At 40.6% G+C, this 7,161-nt stretch overlaps 1 long non-coding RNA gene across 1 annotated transcript in view; it reads left to right on the plus strand.

The window, feature by feature from the left end:
• Nucleotides 1–5,296, plus strand: part of LOC135114216 (uncharacterized) — a 52,725-nt gene extending 47,429 nt beyond the window's left edge. The window contains exon 3 of the long non-coding RNA XR_010275438.1: nucleotides 5,257–5,296. This is a non-coding gene — a long non-coding RNA (uncharacterized LOC135114216). The remainder of the gene's footprint in view (nucleotides 1–5,256) is intronic.
• Nucleotides 5,297–7,161: the final 1,865 nt, after the last annotated feature.

The raw sequence follows: 7,161 nt of genomic DNA on the forward strand, positions 1-7,161 counted from the left end.
ATCACCGTAATTTTTGTTCGAATCGCTCGAGGTACAAGAAGAAACAATACAGTGGGTGTAGTTTACTATAGGTATACAAATTTTATGGACGATGCAATTTGACATGTAGCACTACGTATAATACAGCTATACATCATTCATCCATATACATATACATACAAAAACTTACAAAACATACAGTCATTAGGCAACCGTCTCACAGTGGATAAACACTCTTTTTTGGTCCTTCAGAAGAAATCATAAGTCTATTTTTACTTACTCTATTCTCACTAACACTTGATGATCTGGTGAAGTTTGGATACCGACCGATTTTGGACATGTTTGCGAATAATCTATCGTAAATGTAGATCTGCAGACGAAATCACACATCTGCGATTACATAAGAACATAAAGGAAGCACCAATAAGCCATGTTACCTACACGTGGCAGCCCCTGTATAAACCTAACCTTCCTATTTCCAAAGTCATCCCTACCCATAAAGTTGCCTAATCTTTTAAAGCTCCCTAACGCTGCACTAACCTGATTATAAGTCTATCCCATTCATCCACCGTACTACAATTACCAGTTTCTTCCTATCTCTCTTTTTAAAACCTAACTCTTACTGACTAACTCAAGCTTGAACCCGTTATTTCTCATCCTATCCTGATTACTGACTCTGAGGATTTTGTTTATGTCACCCTTGTCATATCCCTTATGCGACATGCATCACCACAGGTCCTTGATGAGTTCCTGAGGGGACCAGTTAGGATAAGGTGCTGAGTGAGGGATCTGGTGTGGTAATGAGGTACTGGGTGAAGGGTTGAGGTACTGTATGGACGGAATGAGGAGAGAGAGGTCCGAAATATTGTTAATCGAAATGGAAGGTGGAGAATGGGTGGGTTAGGAAGTAAAATCATAAAGTCATCTGCAAAAAAATAAAGGTGTTTTGGTTTTCTATGTGAATAAGATATAGGCCTACATAGGAACTTTATAATCTCTCTCTCTCTCTCTCTCTCTCTCTCTCTCTCTCTCTCTCTCTCTCTCTCTCTCTCTCTCTCTCTCTCTCTCTCTCTCTCTCTCTCTCTCTCTCTCTCTCTCTCTCTCTCTCTCTCTCTCTCTCTCTCTCTCTATGTGTGTGTGTGTGTGTGTGTGTGTGTGTGTGTGTGTGTGTGTGTGTGTGTGTGTGTGTGTATCGACTTATTTATCTATCTTTAAGAATAATTACGAAGTAGTGAATTCTGAACAGAACTGAGACAAATATACAATTCCAAGTAAAAAAAAAAAAAAATCAGACAAACAAAACATACAAGGAAGAAGACGTGAAAACTTTGCACACAACAAGAGGACTATTCCTATAAAAAAAATAAATAAACAAAAAATAAAACAAAATAAATAAATAAATAAATAAATAATAAACCTTTTATGAACGACTGCCTTAAAATAGCAACAACACTGCAGCCAGGTGATGGAAATGACTGACGTGTGTGTGATGGAGAGAGAAAGCAACAACACTTGAATGAATCTGATTGTGGGAGGCGACGGGAAGAGCAATACAATGCGTGAGTGACTCGGTGTGTGTGTGTGTGTGTCTGTGTGTGTGTGTGTGTGTGTAAGGCGGGGGTGGGGGCATGTGGGGACTCTAGGCACGTAGATAAATGGTGGAAAAGAGATAACTGACGTGCGCTGATGGAAGAAATACCTGGCGAAGTGGAGTGTGAGGGTGGAGGAGGAGATGGGGAAGAAGAAAAGAAAAAAGAAGAGGAAGGAGGAAGAGGAGGAGGAGGAAAAGAAGAAGAAGAAGAAGAAGAAGAAGAAGAAGAAGAAGAAAAAGAAAAAGAAGAAGGAGAAAGAACGAGAAGGAAAAACAAGACGAAAAACAAGAAGAAAAACCGAAGAAAAGGAAGAAGAAGAAGAAGAAGAAGAAGAAGAAGAAGAAGAAGAAGGAAAACCAAAGAAGAAGAAGAAGAAAAGAAGAAGAAGAAGAAGAAGAAGAAGAAGAAGAAGAAGAAGAAGAAGAAACGAAGAAGAAGAAAAAGAAGAAGAAAAAGAAGAAGAAACGAAGAAGAAGAAGAAGAAGAAGAAGAAGAAGAAGAAGAAGAAGAAGAAGAAGAAGAAGAAGAAGAAGAAGAAGAGGAAGAATAAAAAGAAGAAGAGAAAGAGGAGTAGGAAAAAGAAGTGAAAAGAAACACACACACACACACACAGACTAGTGAATCACATAACTCATGTACTACATATGGACAAGACTCGGTCAAATAAGATCAAGGTAAGCACAATTGGTTAGGAACCCCAGTGCGGGCTGTGCTGCAGCGGGAAGACCTCGGGAGGGGAGAGAGTACAGGAAGAGGAAGCCAGACTTTTCCAGCAGGGCCACGGATGGAAGGTGTGGTCCAGAGCTTCTTGATTCACTGAAGAGGATTGACACTGGTGGATTTCTTTAAGGGGCTCGATGTCCAGGTCCCAAAGGTCCTCGGGAAGTGGCTTGGTGTCGTCTGGGTCGAAGGGAAAGGAGTAATGCGCATCTAAATCTGGTGTTGGCGTGGGTGGCAGGCTGATTGGTGTGTAGTCGTAAGTTGTTGGGTAAGAGGTAGAGACCATAGTAGAAGTTTGGGTGTTGGAGTGTGTTGGGTCAGAGGGAGAGATTGCAGTGCAGTCTTCGGTGATGGCATGGCGGTTTTGGTAAGAGATGGATGTGCTGCCTTGGCTGTTGGGGTGTGATGGGTAGGGGGTAGAGACTATAGTGGAAGTTTGGCTGTTGGTGTGTGGTGTGTAGGGGGTACAAACTGCAGTTCTGGCTTGGCTGTTGGGGTGTGATGGGTAGGGGGTAGAGACTATAGTGGAAGTTTGGCTGTTGGTGTGTGGTGTGTAGGGGGTACAAACTGCAGTTCTGGCTTGGCTGTTGGGGTGTGATGGGTAGGGGGTAGAGACTATAGTGGAAGTTTGGCTGTTGGTGTGTGGTGTGTAGGGGATACAAACTGCAGTTCTGGGTTGGCTGTTGGCATGTGTTGGGTAGGGGCTGGGGACTGTAGCGGTGGCTTGGATGGTGTGGTGAGCTGGGTAGATTCTATTGTTTCCGGCCCTCTGTCTCCTGCTTTGCCCCGACGAAGCTGAAAGTAATAGAAAGATTACGTCATTATCACACACCGAGGCCGCTGCTGCCACCATTACTCAGCTTCCAGTGCAGTGTTGTTTGGAGTAACATTTATTTCTTAAACTGGATCTCGTAACATGTCGTGGAATCCTCGGTTGAATTGCAAAAATCTTCATACATTTGTTCAAATTACGAAAAGATCAATGTTTCTGCAAATAAGTGCAAGTTGCTGTATTGAAGTAAAAATCTCCTCTCGAGTCTTTAGTGTTCGTGACGTTTAAACAGTTTGTAAACACCGTAGGTAATTCTCGATTAGTTTGCTTTTGCCTTCTGTTATGGATGTACCTTTACCTTTCTCCATGCGGTCGCCCTTTGTGATGAACCTGTAATATCTCCAGTCGTCGTCTGTGTCACGCACGATCATTGTAACCGACGGGGACTTTTTGAGAGCCATCCCGAAACACTGCTTGGGGTCCTCGTTGTTCTTGTGGCCTGAGGAAGATGGCAGGATTGCATTATCTCATTACTGGTTGGTCTGGGAGTGGGATCAATGTGGTACTTCTCCGTCACTCATTCCTGTCCATAAATTTGTCTAAACTCTCCTCTTACAAACTGATGATTAATACAACATACTCATACGACATAAGTACAAATAAATACAAGAAAGAAGAGCGTGATTTATAGGACGAAAAGTAAATAAGAATTCAAGAAAGATGTATAAAAGAAAATAGTAGTGTTATGAACCCTTCAAGAACGTGCAAGTTGCATAGTCGGAGGAGATAAGGAGGCAATTCTCTACTTAGTACTGATATACACATAACCACAGGAAATGCATGATAACTATTCCGATAAAAAGAATGGTAATAGATACCTTAGAGTTGTCAACAGTTTGCTTGCCATAGTAACTGATATTCTAGAGCTCTCAATAGTTTCTTGCGATGTCATTGGTTTGGTTGCAGTGGTAACTGATATATTTGAGCTGTCAATTTTTTTTTCGTTATGTTAATTGATACGTTAGAGTTGTCAATAGTTTTTTTTTTTTCTCACCATGTTAGTAATTTTCTTGGCATCTTAACTGATATCTTAGAATTCTTAACATTTTTTTTTTTTTTTAACGTTTTCGGCGACTTTCTTATCATACTGACTGATACGTGAGAGCTGTCAATTTTCTTAGTATATCAATCGACATTCTACAGTTCTCTATATTTTTTTTGTTTTGTTTTTTGTATTGTCAATAGTATGTCAATAGTATTTTGTTAACTACTATCTTAGAGTTCTTAACAGTTTTCTTCTATTATCAATGGTATTCTTGCTATATTAGGTGCTATCATAGAGGTGTTAATAGTTTCCTTACCATATTAACCAGTATCTTATTTTTTATTTTCTATTTATTTATTTATTTTTTGCATTGTCAACAACACAGAGTTGTCAACGTTTTTTTTTTTTTTTCTTTTTTTAGCCACGTAGTCCCGAACTGCATTCCTGTCCTTCCTCTGTAGCCCCTCAACTCGCTCATTCCCTCACAAGACCCCGCCCCTTCAGCCTCCTCACCACGATATTCGCGGTACTTGTGGAACAGCTTCCAGTGGAGCCCCTTATCGAAGGTGGCGCGGCCGGCGTGCATCCACAACACGCGAAACACTTGCTTCTTGCTGTCCATCCACTGCAGCTGCTCTCTGTACTCAGGGTCCTCGAGGTGATGCTGCAGGAAGTGTTGCATGCGGGGCTTATCCGCCATCCCCTGAGGGTTTTGCACACTCTGGAGGAGAACGTACATGTTTAAACTTGAAAACTTAAGTTATACTAGCAAAATGAGAAAAGAAGAGGACGAAGAAGAAGAAGAAGAGTAGAAGAAGGAGGAAGATGAGAACCCAAGGAAAAAGTGACATAAATCTATAGACAGTTTGGTACATTTACATAGGTCTGAGGAGAATGTTTGGCGCGTTTCACGTAAATATACAGACGATGTTTACAACATTTCGTATTTATTGTGTGATGTTGGTGAAGTGTACCTTCACTGTGTTTTCGCATATGTCTTGAAGAGCAATTCATGAGTTTTTTTTCCACATACTGTGAGGTGTTATATAATTTTGTAAAAGAAAAAAAAGCTTTTCCTGTTTTCTCGCGGCTGAATTGATTTGGATTAATTGATCAATTGGCTGATTTATTCCTAACTTCCTTTACAGAGTGACACACTGCTGCATGGGAGCACCACCACGGTATTGGTGAGTATTGACACCTTCATCCTGCCAACCATTCCTTCTGTTTCTGGGAATTTAAATGATAATGTAATAATGTGACACTCAGTGGAATTAGAATATCAAATATTTGCGTTGGTGTGAAAGAGCTTATATTACTTGTTATACGTTGTTTTCACATTGGCTACACGAATATTGTATATCCAGCTGATTATAGGATTTGTTTTATCAGAGTTGTAGTTGCCGTGATAACTGCCTTAAAAAAAGTGCCCGCGGGATGAGGAAAACATGTCAGAATGGATGTAAAAAACTCACAGAAATATAGTCTTGATCGGTGAGTACGTAGGATATTTTATATTAATCAACATATCACTTCTGGATATCGGAGCGCAATAAGCTATCTTCATCCGTGATATTAATTCAGATGGTCCAGTACGGCGCAACGTGTACCAGTATAGTGTGTGGTGTGTTGAAATGTGTGGATTGTTTGTTTGACCTAGACAAGACTATTATCAGGGGCACGCCTTTCTGCTTTGCCCTGGATATCCCAGCTTAGGGAAAGCAAGAAAACACCAGGTCTAGCATCTGGATTAAGGTTAATATGAATACTAGTGTTGTTTTCAGCTTGCATAAGAAACTGTGAGGGCGGAATAAGTCTCCTGTGGGTGCGCCCCATGAAGAGGGATTTAGGGCATGCAAGGACACTTTAGTTTCAGCTGCTGGAGTGTGATTTGTTGACATATTAGTGTTATTTAGCACTTATCAGTAAAAGGAAATAATATAAAAGGGAATAATAAATAGAAGGACTCTTGTGGGTGTTTCCTGTGTCACTCGGGTCATCTGCGGTCAGTTAGGTCAGGATGTCTAGGTAGAAAGCGTTGTTAAGGGGAGGATCTGTGTGTATGCTTGGCGATTCTACACATCATTGTAAAAGCACCAATGAGAATCTGACTTTTAGAAATAGTCGTGATGAGAGAAATAAAGCGTTTAAGAGTATGGTTACTCTGTGGCCCTTGAAAATAGTCGTAACCAGAGAATAAAACATTAAAGGGTACTACTAATATCTCTGACCCTTGAAAATAGTCGGTATGAGAGAACGAGGCCTGTAATTAAGAATGCATATAATTTTACCATCAACAGTCAAAGAAAACATCAATGGTACATTCCATCATCAACGTACAATATGTTAATTAAGTCACTCAGGTTCAGGTTAGATCAAGATGTAAGGGAAGGAAGGCGTGAGGATTATTAAGGCAAAGATCTGTGCTAGGAGGTCTTTATAAAATCCTTTGAATCTGTAAACCTGACGTCATCCCCTGAACACCTGGGCCTCATGAACCTCCATGGCATTAGTCATGAGCTGCACCGCAAAGCCTCCCTCTGAGCGCCACTGATAGCTGGAGGGCGTGTCGATGCAGCGTGAGGAATAGTGAATGGGAGTCGTGAAGAGTTAACGTCTAGTGACATGGCAGTAAGAATTTAGTGTCCTTTTGTGTGTGTGTGTGTGTGTGTGTGTGTGTTTGTGTGTTCACGAGAAGCTGTTTGTAATATATCAGCATTTATCTGTCTGTATGTGTATGTTTATATATCTGTTCGTCTGTCTATCTGTTTGTTTATTTATTTATCTATCACACACACACACACACACACACACACACACACACACACACACACACACACTACACGTTACATATATTTAAAACAAGCAATTCACAAAATGGCAACTAATATGCCTATACGACTATTTTTTAATATATTTTTGCAATATTAAAGAATAAAAATTATGGAAAACTTTGAGACAAGGCTTGAAGACACTCACACAAGATCTTTCAGCAGATGTTGGGTGATGGAGGGTTACAAAACCGTTGATATGATGTGGTACAGACGGGGAAG

Source organism: Scylla paramamosain, chromosome 27, assembly GCF_035594125.1.
Source record: "Scylla paramamosain isolate STU-SP2022 chromosome 27, ASM3559412v1, whole genome shotgun sequence".
Taxonomy (NCBI): Eukaryota; Metazoa; Arthropoda; class Malacostraca; order Decapoda; family Portunidae; genus Scylla; species Scylla paramamosain.